The sequence below is a fragment of the Gossypium hirsutum genome, chromosome A12 (assembly GCF_007990345.1).
Source record: "Gossypium hirsutum isolate 1008001.06 chromosome A12, Gossypium_hirsutum_v2.1, whole genome shotgun sequence".
Lineage (NCBI taxonomy): Eukaryota > Viridiplantae > Streptophyta > Magnoliopsida > Malvales > Malvaceae > Gossypium > Gossypium hirsutum.
The window spans coordinates 71,259,354-71,274,802 of record NC_053435.1 but is presented as its reverse complement, the minus strand read 5'-3'; positions in this window follow the sequence as shown (position 1 = coordinate 71,274,802).

Genomic DNA, 15,449 nt, shown 5'->3' with positions numbered 1-15,449 from the left:
TTTGATGAGCTGTCTTGCACACCTGATGAGTGTTTAAAGTGTGCCATATATTTGTTACGAGATTCAGCCTACTATTGGTGGAGAACCTTGATTGCTATAGTCCCGAAGGAACGAGTTACTTGGGATTTCTTCCAGACGGAATTTCGAAAAAGTATATTAGTCAGCGGTTCGTCGATCAAAAGCGTAAAGAATTTTTGGAACTTAAGCAAGGCCGTATGACAGTATCTGAATACGAATGTGAGTTTTTAAGGCTCAGTCGATATGCTCGGGAGTGTGTAGCTGATGAAATTGCTATGTGTAAAAGATTTGAAGAAGGATTGAATGAAGATTTAAAGCTATTAATGGGGATTTTAGAGAGAAAGGAATTTGTAACATTAGTTGAACGAGCTTGCAAGGCAGAAGAACTTGGAAAGGAGAAAAGGAAGGCTGAAGTTGAAGCCAGAGACTTTCATAAAAGATTGGCGGGTAAAACTTCATTCTCGGCTGTAAAGAAGTTCAGGGAAGATACTAATAAATCGAAGATGACTACAGGGATTTCTATTAGAGAGCAACCCTCAACGAACTCTCGAGCTACTTCGGTTGCTAGTGTGGGTAACAATCGCCAAGAAAGACTTGAATGTCCACAATGTGGAAGACGACACGTAGGTGAATGTTGGGGTAAGTCTACTAACAGGGCCTGTTACAGATGCGGTTCGAAGGATCACTTCATTAGAGATTGCACGGAACTCGATGAGAAAAATAAGATGCAAGGTACAAGACCTAGTGGAACAATGACTAAAGGTAGACCATCGAGAATTTCAAGAGGTAGAGGTGGTAGTCAGAGAGGGACTTCTGATGCGGCTGTTCGATCTGAGACTCGTGCTCCTGCTAGAGCTTATGCCATCCGCGCACGAGAGGAGGCATCCTCCCCTCATGTTATCACTGGTACTTTTACTCTCTTTAATACTGATGTGATTGCATTGATTGACCCTGGTTCTACTCATTCTTATGTATGTGAGACTTTAGCATCCAGTAAGACTCTACCTGTTGAGTCTACTGAGTTTGTAATTCGAGTGTCGAATCCCTTGGGTCGATATGTACTCGTTGACAGAGTGTGTAAGAAATGCCCCCTGATAATCCGAGATTCATGTTTTCCGGCCGATTTGATTCTTTTATTGTTTGATGAGTTCGATGTTATCCTTGGTATGGATTGGTTGACCGCGCATGATGCAGTGGTGAGTGCAAAAGAAAGACCATTGATTTGAGGTGTGCAAATAATGAGATAGTTCGAATTGAGTCTACTGACTTGAACGGAGTGCCAGAAATAATATCCTCGATGATCGCTCAGAGATATATGAGAAAGGGGAGTGAAGCATATCTTGCGTACGTACTTGATCACAAAGAGTCGGAAAGGAAACTTGAAACGGTACCGGTGGTTCGTGAGTATCCAGATGTTTTTCCTGAGGAGTCACTGGGATTACCACCCGTTCGAGAAGTAGAATTTGGCATCGAACTTGTACCTGGGACTACACCAATTTCGATAGCGCCGTATCGTATGGCACCAACCGAACTAAAGGAATTGAAAGCACAGTTGCAAGAGTTGACAGATAGAGGTTTCGCTCGACCGAGTTTTTCACCATGGGGTGCACCAGTATTGTTTGTGAAAAAGAAGGATGGAACCATGAGGTTGTGCATCAACTATCGTCAGTTGAATAAAGTGACAATAAAGAATAAATATCCGCTACCGCGTATTGATTATTTGTTTGATCAATTGAAGGGAGCCTCAGTGTTTTCAAAGATAGATTTGAGATCGGGTTATTATCAGTTGCGAGTTCGAGACTTAGACATACCTAAAACTGCTTTCAGGACGAGATACAGTCACTACGAGTTTTTAGTTATGCCGTTTGGGCTCACTAATGCCCCTGCGGTATTTATGGATTTGATGAATCGAATTTTCAGGCAGTATTTGGACCGGTTTATAGTTGTGTTTATAGATGACATTTTGATTTATTCACATGATGAAACTGCACACGCTGAGCACCTGAGATTAGTGTTACAGATTTTATGGGATAAGCAGTTGTATGCTAAGTTCAGAAAATGTGAGTTTTGGTTGAGAGAAGTTAGCTTTTTGAAGCATGTAGTATCTGCATCGAGAATTCGAGTTGAACTGAGCAAAATTTCAGCCATACTTGATTGGAAACCCCCGAGAAATGTTACTGAGGTTCGAAGCTTTTTGGGGCTCGCTGGTTACTATAGACGGTTTGTAAAGGGTTTCTCGATGATAGCCACACCAATAACGAGACTACTTCAGAAAGATGTTATGTTTGAATGGTCAGAAAAATGTCAGAAAAGTTTTGACCGATTGAAAACCTGCTTAACTGAAGCTCCGGTGTTAGTACAGCCAGAATCCGGTAAAGAGTTTGTTATTTACAGTGATGCTTCCTTACTGGGGCTGGGTTGTGTGTTGATGCAAGAAGGACGAGTTGTGGCTTACGCGTCGAGGCAGTTAAAGCCGTATGAAAAAAACTATCCGACCCACGATCTTGAATTAGCGGCCATTGTTTTCGCTTTGAAAATATGGAGACACTACTTGTTCGGAGAGAGGTGCCATGTTTACTCGGACCATAAAAGCCTCAAATATTTGATGACTCAAAGATATTTGAATCTACGACAAAGACGATGGCTTGAACTGTTGAAAGATTATGAGCTTGTCATTGACTATCACCCGGGAAAGGCTAATGTGGTTGCGGATGCTTTAAGTCGTAAATCACTGTTTTCTTTACGAGCGGTGAACGTACATTTGTCTGTTCTATTCGATAAGGTGTTAGTAGCAGAATTAAAGGCCAAACCATTGTTGATTCATCAAATTCGTGAAGCTCAGAAAGTCGATGATGAATTGGTTGCAAAACGGGCTGAATGTATTTTGAATATGGAATCAGAGTTTCAAATTGATGATGACGATTGTTTGAGGTTCAGAAGTCGTTTATGTGTTCCAAGAAATTTAGAACTTATTTTGATGATTTTGAATGAAGCTCATTGTGGCCGAATGTCAATTCACCCGGGGAGTACGAAAATGTTCAACGATCTGAGACGTTAGTTTTGGTGGCATGGTATGAAACGAGACATTTTCGATTTTTTGTCGAAGTGTTTAATATGTCAACAAGTGAAAGCGGAACATCAAGTGCCTACAGGTTTACTTCAGCCGATCATGATACCTGAATGGAAATGGGATCAAGTCACGATGGATTTTGTATCTGGGTTGCCATTGTCGGCAAGTAAGAAAGATGCGATTTGGGTTGTTGTTGATAGACTGACTAAATCGAGTCATTTTATTCCCGTACGTACGAATTATTCACTGGATAAACTAGTTGAATTGTATGTTTCTAAGATTGTAAGATTACACGGGGTACCTATTTCTATTGTGTCGGATAGAGATCCGAGGTTCACCTTGCGATTTTGGAAGAAATTGCAAGAAGCTTTGGGTACCAAGTTACATTTTAGCACCGCTTTTCATCCCCAGACTGATGGTCAATTCGAGCGGATAATTCAGATACTCGAGGATATGTTGAGATGTTGCATCCTTGAGTTTAGTGGTTCATGGGAGCGGTATTTACCTTTGATTGAATTCACTTACAACAATAGTTTTCAGTCAAGCATTAAGATGGCACCTTACGAGGCCTTATATAGTCGTAAATGCCGTACACCGCTGTTTTGGAACGAACTTAGCGAAAGTAAAATCTTCGGAGTCGATTTGATTAAAGATGCTGAGCAGAAAGTAAAAGTAATCAGTGAAAGTTTGAAGGCAGTTTCAGATCATAAGAAGTCATACGCGGATTTGAAAAGAAAAGACATTGAATATCAGGTCGGAGACAAGGTGTTTCTTAAAGTCTCACCTTGGAGAAAGGTACTCAGATTTGGTCGTAAAGGCAAATTGAGTCCGAGGTTTATCGGACCGTATGAGATATCTGAACGAATCGGACCAGTCGCATACAGATTGATTTTACCCCCTGAACTTGAAAAGATTCACAACGTTTTTAATGTCTCGATGCTTCGACATTATAGATCCGATCCATCACACATAATTAACCCAGCAGAGGTTGAAATTAAATCCGATTTGAGTTATGAAGAAGAACCGATTCGTATCCTAGCTTGCGAGGTGAAAGAGTTGTGAAACAAAAAGATTCCGTTAGTGAAGGTATTATGGCTCAAAGATGGGATTGAAGAAGCTACTTGGGAAATCGAGAACTCTATGAAAGAACGATACCCAAACATTTTCACTGGTAAGATTTTCGGGGACGAAAAATTCCTTAAGTGGGGGAGAGTTGTGACAGCCCTAAATTGACCCTAGTCGGAAAGTGGTTTCGGGACCACATTACCGAGTCAAAAATTTATTTTTTGTGTTTTAATTACATAAATTTATGTGTGATAGTGAATATATGAAAAATTAAATGCTTAATATTAGCTTTAGGAATGTGAATTAATTCGAAAGGACCTAGTTGATGAAGTTAGAAAAGATGATAGATGAATTATAAGGAGTAAATAATAATAGAGAGAGGAAGCATGGGTTTGCATGTCAAAATGCCCATTTTTGACATAATGGCCGGCCAAGTAGTGATGCATTCCACTAATTTAAATTAGATTAGTATATTTAATTGGTAAGAAAATAAAATATTCATAACATAAGGATTAATAAAAATATTAAAATGAACAAGAGAAAAAAAAGAAAAAGAAAGGGGTGTTCATCTTTGCTATCCTTTAGCCGAAAAACCAAGTAAAAGAAAGAAAGAAAGGTTTGAAGAAGTTCGGCCATGCTTGTAACTAGGTTGAGGTATGTTTGATGTTATTCCTTGAAATTCATGCATATTTTTAGTTGTTAGTTTGAATTCTACCTAGCCCATGGTTTAAATTTTTGCTATTTGATGGAGATGATATTCGGCCATGGATGTTGTCTTTCTTGGTTGGTGTTTTGATGTTGTTGTGATGAGGCATGAAGATGATTGAGTTTGAGTGTTTAATAAAAAGGATTGGATGTGAGTGTGTGTGAGAATTAGAAAATGATGGGTCTTAGCAACTTCATGAAGTGTTCGGCCATGGTGCTAAAATGTTGTATTTGTGTTTAAACTTAGAATTATTTAGTTATATGGTTAGTATAGGTATGGATGACCGAATATGAGAGCATGAATAGATGAAGAGTTTTGTAATTATATTATAAAAAAAAATTGGTTAATTGATATGTGGTAAATGTTAAGTGTTAAATGAAATGGAAATGATATTATATTGGAATATGTATATTCGACCACATGAATGAATACATAGATTGATGTTGCATATATTCGGCCTTTAATTAAGTATATAGGTGATAGTGATAGATTGATGTTGCACATTCGGCTATAGTTAAGCATATTGATGATTTTATCTTGACTTAGATAATCGGCTAAAGGAGAATATTGGCTAATATGTTGAATTTGATTCATGATTTCATATATATGACTGGATGTAAATATATTGAGAAGATGATATGATGGGAAGTGATGTTGCATTCAGCATTGGAGAAATTGAAATATTAATTAGACTATTGATAGTAAGGTGATATTAATTGGCTATAAGCCGAATAGCTTAAGAGCATAAGGTAGAAAGATAAAAATTTTACCATGTTGTTCCGTATGTTATAAAATCATTAAAATGTGGATACAAATATATGTAGCAAAGCAGTTAAATGAGTTAATTTATTTGTTTAAACTCAAGATCCTAAAGGAGAGGAGTCCAACAAGGGAAAATTGAACGTTATCGAGTAGCCGACTTGGAACTATTTTACCCTACACAAGGTAAGTTCATAAGCAATCATAGGGTTAATTTAAATTATACATAAATGACTTTAACATGTCATGAAAGAATCTCTTTATTAAGTATTTCCTTGGAGAAATTATATATGTTTATTGTTGTGGCTGTATATGCCAAATGAATTAATTAAATTGTTTTATCATAGAAAGTGTACATTGGCACTATGTGTGCGGTGTAGTATGGCACTATGTGCGCGGAGTTGAATAGCACTATGTGTGCTGATTCGAATGTCAACATATGAGATAAACTTTCAAGGCACTATGTGTGCGGGATAGTACGGCACTAAGTGTGCAAATTTGTTTAGCACTAAGTGTGCAAAAGCGGTTGATGATACGAAGAGCATAAGTAAAGAATTAAGGTGCTAAAATGATTAACTGAAAAGTATGTGCGTATATACATCTAGTTCATAATTATTTCTTACCTTGAGAATAGTTTTAAAACGGTTGGTTGTTTAATAATTGATTCAATATCGAAAACTTGGGTTCGAGGTTGGATAAATAAACTAGGTAGTTGTAGCCTAGTTTGGTGTGATTGAATTAGCTGAACTTGCAAGGCTTTTATTTCAATTTCTTATAAATAACCTGTATTATTTTGCTTATGGAATACAGAGTTGAATACTCATTTGGTGTGTTTGTTTGTTTCTTATTTAGATATCTCTGACCATTTTGCGTACTTGGGACCATCGTCGAAGTCATCACACCGGCTTGCAGCTTTTTGGTACCCTCTTCTTAGTTGGCCTAAGAGAATATTTCGGCATGTATAGGCTATTATGTTTTGTTTGAACCCCAATATGTAAACTTTTAGCCATGCGAATATGGCTTAAATGCTAAGTTTGAATTTAGCATTATGGGTGCTTAGTTATAAGGTTCAGTAGATTTGGCCTTGATAATTCAGTTTTGATGGAGTAGTAGTCTAAGTCTATTTGATTATTATGCCGTATGCCATGGCTGATCATATTTGGTGTTATGTATGTCAAATTACTAGCTAATCCATGGAAACCATAAAATAGATTTAGACAGCAGTAGTGGTGTGAATTTGAAAAATCACTAAAAATAGTAGAAATGGAATTAAATAATGAATAAATTATGGAATCGATTCTTGATGAGTCTATTTTCATATGGAAGAAGTAAAACAGATATATGAGCTATATTGTATGAGATATTTAAAATTTTGTGAAACAGGGCCAGAACGATTTTTGGATCCCCTGTTCTGACTTTGGAAATTCACCATAAATTTTACAAAGATAATTAGAAGTCATGCTTTATATGTACAGATTCATTATTGAGTCTACTTTTATTAGACACAAACAGAACAGTCATTGAATCTCTGTACAGGGAGATATCTGATTCGTAATACACAGAGGTCAGAGTAGTCGAACCCTGAAACATGGGAGACTTTAACTAATAAACTGTACTAATTGGACCGACCAAAAATTCTGGAAAACTTTTAGTAGATATATATATGAGTCTAGTTTCAGGAAAAATTTACGGAATTGGATTTTGAGTTTCAGAGCTTGAGATATGATTTTTAAAGCAACTGTGATGCAGTTAGCTAGCTTGTCTAGAAAATTTTAAAATGAATTGCATGAGCTGTTTAAGTAATAAATTAAACCCATTTACACCTTGTGTTCGGCTCCGGCAACGGTCTTGGGTCTGAGGTGTTACATTTTAGTGGTATCAGAGCTATGGTTTAGTCGGTTCTAGGACTACCATAGCGCGTATGAGTCTAGCTATACATGCCCTAATGTTAGTATTTGATAGTGTGATGACTTCTGACGGTTGAAATTATTGTTTTGATTAGTAAATGGAACCCAATCTGGAGAGAACCTTAGCGGATGACGTTGAAAGTGTAGCGGCTGCTCCTGCGCAAGGGGCACCGCCTGTTGAACCTCAATCATCCGCGAATAATCAAGATGATGTGGCAAAACAAGCCTTCTTTACCATGATGAATGAGTGGGTCGCACAATATGTCTGAACTAACCCGACTGCTCAACCATTTTCGAATTTAAATAATTCGTCTCAGGTGCCTATAATACCATCAGATGCTGATCCTGTAAGGCCGAGTAAACCTCCTGTGGATTTGATTAGGAAGCGCGGGGCCGAGGAATTCCGAGCCATAACTACTGATGATGCTGAAAGGGCCGAGTTTTGGCTTGATAACACCATCCGGGTTTTTGATGAGCTGTCTTGCACACCTGATGAGTGTTTAAAGTGTGCCATATCTTTGTTACGAGACTCAGCCTACTATTGGTGGAGAACCTTGATTGCTATAGTCCCGAAGGAACGAGTTACTTGGGATTTCTTCCAGACGGAATTTCAAAAAAAGTATATTAGTCAGCGGTTCGTCGATCAAAAGCGTATAGAATTTTTGGAACTTAAGCAAGGCCGTATGACAGTATCTGAATACGAATGTGAGTTTGTAAGACTCAATCGATATGCTCAGGAGTGTGTAGCTGATGAAATTGCTATGTGTAAAAGATTTGAAGAAGGATTGAATGAAGATTTAAAGCTACTAATGGGGATTTTAGAGATAAAGGAATTTGTAACACTAGTTGAACAAGCTTGCAAGGCAGAAGAACTTGGAAAGGAGAAAAGGAAGGCTGAAGTTGAAGCCAGAGACTTTCATAAAAGATTGGCGGGTAAAACTTCATTCTCGGCTGTAAAGAAGTTCAGGGAAGATACTAATAAATCGAAGACGACTGCAGGGATTTCTATTAGAGAGCAACCCTCAACGGACTCTCGAGCTACTTCGGTTGCTAGTGTGGGTAACAATCGCCAAGAAAGACCTGAATGTCCACAATGTAGAAGACGACACGTAGGTGAATGTTGGGGTAAGTCTACTAACAGGGCCTGTTACAGATGCGGTTCGAAGGATCACTTCATTAGAGATTGCACGGAACTTGATGAGAAAAATAAGATGCAAGGTGCAAGACCTAGTGGAACAATGACTAGAGGTAGACCACCGAGAATTTTAGGAGGTAGAGGTGGTAGTCAGAGAGGGACTTCTGATACGGCTGTTCGATCTGAGACTCGTGCTCCTGCTAGAGCTTATGCCATCCGCGCACGAGAGGAGGCATCCTCCCCTGATGTTATCACTGGTACTTTTACTCTCTTTAATACTGATGTGATTGCATTGATTGACCCTGGTTCTACTCATTCTTCAACTCTAATGGCAAATGACATGCCTTTCCAAAGACTAACCGATAAGGAGTCATTCCCAACAGTGTCTTAAATGTTGTTCGATAGGCCTATAATACATCAACGAGCCTTCGAGACCAATCTTTTCTGCTAGTGCGTACAGCCCTTTCAAGGATACCTTTGACTTCACGGTTCACTCTTTCAACTTGCCTTTTAGACTGTGGGTGATAGGCAGTAGCAATCTTGTGCTTCACATCATATTTTTCAAGAAACCACTTAAGTCATTTGTTCACAAAGTAAGAACCTTCATCAGTAATAATAGCTTTTGGTGTCCCAAATCGTGTAAACACATGCTTATGTAGGAATTGCACGACTACCTTAGCATCATTTGTAGGGTATACTTCAGCTTCAACCCACTCGGACACATAGTCCACATTGACTAAGATGTATTTGTTCCCATACGAAGAAGGAAACGAGCCTAATAAGTCAATGCCCTATATGTTGAATAATTCAATCTCCAAAGTGTTTGTCAAGGGCATCTCATTCCTCATTGATATATTTTCGGTCCTTTGGCATTTATCACAGTTCTTCATGTAACACCCCGAACCCGAGACCGTCGCCGGAGTCGAACACGAGGTGTTAACAGACTTCAAACCACTTATTTGACATTTCCCAGACAAGCTGCCAATCTGCGTACTAGTTGCTTTAAAAATCATATCTTGAGTTCTGAAACTCAAAATCCAGTTCTATAAATTTTCCCTGGAACTAGACTCATATACCTATATGGTAGAATTTTTGTAGAATTTTTGGTCGGGCCAATTAGTACAGTTTATTAGTTAAATTCTCCCCTATTATAGGGTGCGACTGCACTGACCTTCATGCATTACGATTTGGATAACTCCCTGCACAAAGCTTCAATAATGATGCCGTTTGTTTCTATAGAAACTAGACTCAGAGAGGAATCTATAAATATATGGCATGACTCCTAATTATCTCTGGTTAATTTATAATGAATTTCCAAAATCGGAACAGGGAACCCAGAAACCGTTCTGGCCCTGTCTCACGAGAACCTGAATATCTCTTAACATACTGTCCATATGATCATTTTCTATATGAAAATAGACTCATCGAGCTTCGATTACATAATTTATTCACTATTTAATTCCATTCCTACTAATTTTTGTGATTTTTCAATCCCACGTCACTGCTGCTGCCAGCATCTGTTACTGAAGCAACTATGCCCATTTCGTGATTTCTCATTGATCTATCTAGTAATTCATCATACATATCACAAAATTATAATCATGACTAGCCATACCAAAGGCTAATCATTGTCAAACATCTCCCTACTACACTATTGCCATATCATGAATCTTAACACCAAAATTAATCAGCCATGACATATGGCATAAAAAGAAAATCGAATTACCAAGACTTACGACCTAACGTTATAAAACCAAATCCAACCGAACATTTATGCCATTTCGCATGGCTAAAATTTTACATACCAAATTTCAACAAAACATATTAGCCTATACATGCCGAAATGTTCTCCTAGACCGACTAAAAGAAAATACCAAAAGTTGCTAGCCGGTGTGATGACTCCGATGACGGCCCGATCACGCAAAAAGAGACGAGTCCAAGAAACCTAAAATAGGTGACAAGGAAACACCGAGTGAGTATATAACTCAGTAAGTCATAAGCAATGCACTACCATCCATTAATAACATTATCACAAGAGGAAGCAAAATGGAAAGAGGCTAGTTACTCCATCCATACCGAACCATACCATAGTTCCTCAAACCTATCGGTTCAAGCTCATACCAAGTCATGCATTCACATTCCATATACTAATCAATAGGATATTTGAGGCATTTTCATACATCATTTTATTTTCGTTACAATCATACAACTAAACGACCTTTCACCTATTCCATGATAAATCTTATGTACGTGACTTCAATTATAATTGTCACATAGGTTCAAACTTACCAAGCTCAACTTCAATATAAACATAGCGCTTATTAGTCACGAACTCGAGGTACTTACCCGATCCGCTGTCCGTGATCAACTCAATAATGTCGCACACTTAGTGTCCGTAGTGATTCAAAAGTATATATTAAGTCCGCACACTCAGTGCTATATAATCAACTTGCACACTTAGTGCTATATAATCAAACTCGCACACTTAGTGCTACATAATCAAACTCGTACACTTAGTGCTACATAATCAAACTCGCACACTTAGTGCTGTACAATTTAAACCCGCACACTTAGCGCCAATCTCATGATCATAAATGTTTATACCCACACTCTTAGTGCCGAGATCAACAACTCAATACATCTCACCTCTTTTCTTTTCATTCAACACTTTCATCACCACATACATACATGTATATATATATTTATCATTCCATTCAGCATCATTACATAGACGTTATAACCATTTAAATTAATACAAACTATATGCTTAATGACTTACTTTATGTTGGGTAAAATAATTCCGAGTCGGCTACTCGATGACCTTCGATTTCCCCTTGTTGGACGCCTCTCCTTTAGGTTCTTGAGCTTATATAAATAAATCAACTAGTTTAATTACCTTGCTAGTTATTTATATCCCGTAACATTAATAGTTTCATATCAAAGAAGCATACGGCAACATTTTATTTCAAGGTACATATTCATAATTCAAATTCGACCATATAAACCAATATCATCCACTTGATCAATTATAGAGAATTAAAGTTAATATCACCATGTGTACTCTATATGGCCCATTATACATAATCAAATTTAACATCATCTATATATTTACTCATATGGCCGAATATACATACCCCCATATAATATCATTTTCATTCCATTTAACACTTAATTTCCACCACATAAACACTTGGCCGAATAATCCTAAACTAGCAAAACTCCACATTTGTTCATACCATCTTTTAAATTCACATGTATATTTTATTTTTACATGAACCATAGCCGAATCGTTTTAACCATGAGTAACATAACAAGCATAAATCATACTTATGGATATACCATGGCCGATTCAATCTAATCACATCCAAATCATCAACCATTTTCAATGCATATAACATATATAAACATGAATAAGTTTCATATAATCTCTTAACACATTAATTTCTTTCATCAACAATCTTTTGTTTCTTTATCCATCAAAACTTAAAGGTAAGAAAAAAATCAAGTTCTTCTCACACATACCATAACCGAAAGTTCCATCCAACACTCTAAATTCGAAATTTTAGTATGGCTAGGTAAGAAAAACGTGATGATTAACCTGAACAACTAAGATTTCAAAAGAAAGATTAACAAAATTTACTAACCTCCTCTTCATTCAAAAGGCCGAATGCCTTTGCCCCCCCTCTTTTTCTTCTTCTTGTACGGCTAAGAAGAACAAGGTAATAACCCCCTTTTTTTTTACTTCTTTTATTATCCTTAGTATTTCTTTTATTATTTCCTTTCCTTTACATAAAATAATGACCACTTCATGGAAATTTACCACATATTCTAATATATGCTCCATCATGGCCGGCCACTATGTATAAAAGAAGGAGTATTTGACACGGAAAGCCATTATTCTCACTACATGCTTTAATAGGTCCTTATAAATTAACCTATCACATTTCAAAATTTCTCACATAAGTCCTATTTACTAAAATTCACCTACAATTAAACAAAATTCAAATATGAAATTTTCACACATGCATATATACATATAATAAGCATCAAATATGACAGCTAATTATTTTTATGACTCGGTTTAGCGATCCCGAAACCACTTCTCGACTAGGGTCAATTTTGGGCTGTCACACTTCACATAAGCATAAGCATCTTTAAAAAGTGTAGGCCAAAAAAAACATACCTGCAAAATCTTTGCTACAGTACGTGAACCACCAAAGTGTCCCCCACTTGGAGATGAATGGCAATATACAAGATCTCAACAATCTCACTTTCAGCTACACACTTTCGGGTTAAATTATCTGCACACTGTTTAAACAAAAACAGATCCTCCCAAAAATAATACCAACTATCATGAAGGAATTTTTTCCTTTGTTGGTATGTCATTTCTTGAGGAATCATTCCACATGCAAGATAATTGGTAAAATTAGCAAACCAAGGTGGTTTATGAAGTCGACTTGCCTCAAATAAGTGTTCATTTGGGAAATTCTCATTGATAGGCACACATGATCGAGCTACCTTATCTTGTTCCAACCTCGAAAGATGATCGCTATTTGATTTTCGACACCTTTTCTGTCTTGGCTCCCAGGTCAAATTCTTGGAGTAAAAGTATCCAATGAATTAGCCTCAGTTTTGCATCTTTCTTTTTCATTGCCACATGGTCAGTAAATACTACAACTTTGGTACCTATAAGATATGAGCAGAATTCGTCAAAAGCATAAAATATAGCAATGAGTTCCTTTTTAGTTACTGTATAATTGAGTTGGGCTCCCGTCAAAGTTCTACTTGTATAGTAAATAGGGTGAAACACTTTGTTTCTTCTTTGACCCATCACAACTCCAACGACATAATCACTTGTATTGCACATCAACTCAAAAGGTGAGCTCCAATTAGGTGTAACGATTATTAGGGATGAGATTAACCATTTTTTAAGATCTTCAAAAGCTTCCAAACATGCTTTGTTGAAATCCAACATTGTATCTTTCTCTAACAACCAACACAACGATTTAGAAATTTTCGAGAAATCGTTGATAAACCTTCGATAAAAACTGGCATGGCTGAAGAAACTTCTGACTCCTTTCACATTAATTTGGGTTAGTAATCTTTCAATTACGTCCACATTTTCTTTATTGAATTCAATTCCTCTCTTTGAGATTTTATGCCCTAAGACAATCCCTTCTTTAACCATAAATTGACATTTTTCCCAGTTAAGGATAAGATTCGTCTCTTCACATCTCTTTAGTACCTTAGCCAAATTACTCAAATAAACATCATAAGTGTTACCAAAAAATGAAAAATCATCCATGAAAACCTCAACAAAATTTTCAACCATATCAGTGAATATTGCCATCATGCATCGTTGAAATGTTGTAGGTGCATTGTGTAAACCAAAAGGCATTCGCCTAAAAGCAAACATACGATATGGACAAGTAAAGGTTGTTTTATGCTGGTCTTCTGGAGCTACAACTATTTGGTTATATCCTGAATAGCCATCTAAAAACCAATAGAATTCATTACTTGCCAGTCGATCTAACATCCAATACATAAAAGCCAACGAAAAATGGTCCTTTCAAGTGGCTTTATTCAATTTTCTGTAATCAACACAGAATCTCCAACCAGTAACATTTCTCGTTGGAATCAACTCACTACGCTCATTGTCAAAAATTGTGATTCCACTTACCCACGAACTATCCAAAATAAGATAGGTGATTCCTGCATCTAACCATTTGATCACTTCCTTTCTCACAACTTCTTTCATAATAGGATTGAACCTCCATTGCCCATCAATTTGAGATCTTTCACCTTCTTCTAAAATAATTTTATGCATGCAAAAATAAGGGCTTATACCTCGAATATCAACTATGGTCCAACCAATTGCATTCTTAAATTTCTTTAGAACAACAATTAGTTGCTCCTCTTGATCTTTCCTCAGTTCTACTGAAATAATTACCAAAAAAGTGGAACTATCACCTAAGTACACGTATTTCAAATGAGAAGGAAGTACCTTTAGTTCGAGTTTAGGTGGTTCTTCAATTGACAACTTGGGTTGCACAAATTCTCTGGCTTCTAACAACGACAATTCAAACCATGTGGATTGAATAAAATTCCTCGGATTGGCTTCCATCAAAGCCATGTTTTCTTCACCTTCTTCATCCTTTAAAGGGTCACGATCTAAGGCCTTCTCCAATTGATCTTCTTCAAAGTTGCTTTCCATAGAAACCAAGGTTTCTATCTCTTCCATAACTAAACATTCTTCTGCGGAATTGGGAAATTTCATCTCTTTAAAAATGTTAAAGGTTACCTGATCTTCTTGAACTCGTATGGTGAGTTTAACTTTGTAACATCTCGAAATAGGGCCTAAATGGAATAGTGGTTGCGAAACCACAAATCTAAGATAGAAAAGTTTATTTCGATTAATTTTTATGATTTACCGAGTGTTTAGATGCATGTGTTAGAGTAATTATAAGAAATTTTATAGATTGCATGTTTCATTTGCCTATTAGGGCTTATTTGCAAAAGTTGCTATAACAACCCAATTTAGGGCCTAAACGGAATGATGGTTTTAGAACCACGAATTTGAAGTCAAAAAATTTATTCTGATTAAGTTTTAAGGCTTATTTATTGATTAAAATATTGTGTAAAAATATCGTTAAGTAATTTTACTGATAAAGTCTTTAATTGGACTTTTAGGACTAAATTGCAAAAGTTACAAAATATGTGCTCTAATTCATAAGTATTTGATTGAAATGGGGGTTTAAAGAGGAGGTCCTTAAATGGAAATTAAACCAT